Consider the following 498-nt stretch of genomic DNA (forward strand, 5'->3'; position numbering starts at 1 on the left):
GGTGTTAAAATCTGGAAAAAATTTGTTTTAGAATCGATGAACTGTGTAAGTTGAACGTTAAAATTTAGGAGATTGATTAAAATACATATTAAGCTCAGCTGATGAGAGAATCAGTTAACTGGGCTAAAGAAACAATATTCAATACAAGTAAATTATCCAGATTGTAGCCCAGAGATACAACGAAATAGAAGTATAACAGAATGACTAAGAGTTTTGGAGGATAGAATGAGATTACCTAACATATATCACATCAAAATTCCAGAAGGTAATAAAGAGACTGGGAAAAAGCCAACGTTAAAAAGTATAATGGGGGGCTTCCCTGGTGGTGCAGTGGTTGAGAGTCCGCCTGCTGATGCAGGGGACACAGGTTCGTGCCCCGGTCTGGGAAGATCCCACATGCCGCAGAGCAGCTGGGCCCGTGAGCCATGGCCGCTGAGCCTGCGTGTCCGGAGCCTGTGCTCTGCAACGGGAGAGGCCACAACAGTGAGAGGCCTGCAT

Source organism: Lipotes vexillifer, unplaced genomic scaffold (genome assembly GCF_000442215.2).
Source record: "Lipotes vexillifer unplaced genomic scaffold, Lipotes_vexillifer_v1.1 scaffold1329, whole genome shotgun sequence".
Taxonomy (NCBI): domain Eukaryota; kingdom Metazoa; phylum Chordata; class Mammalia; order Artiodactyla; family Lipotidae; genus Lipotes; species Lipotes vexillifer.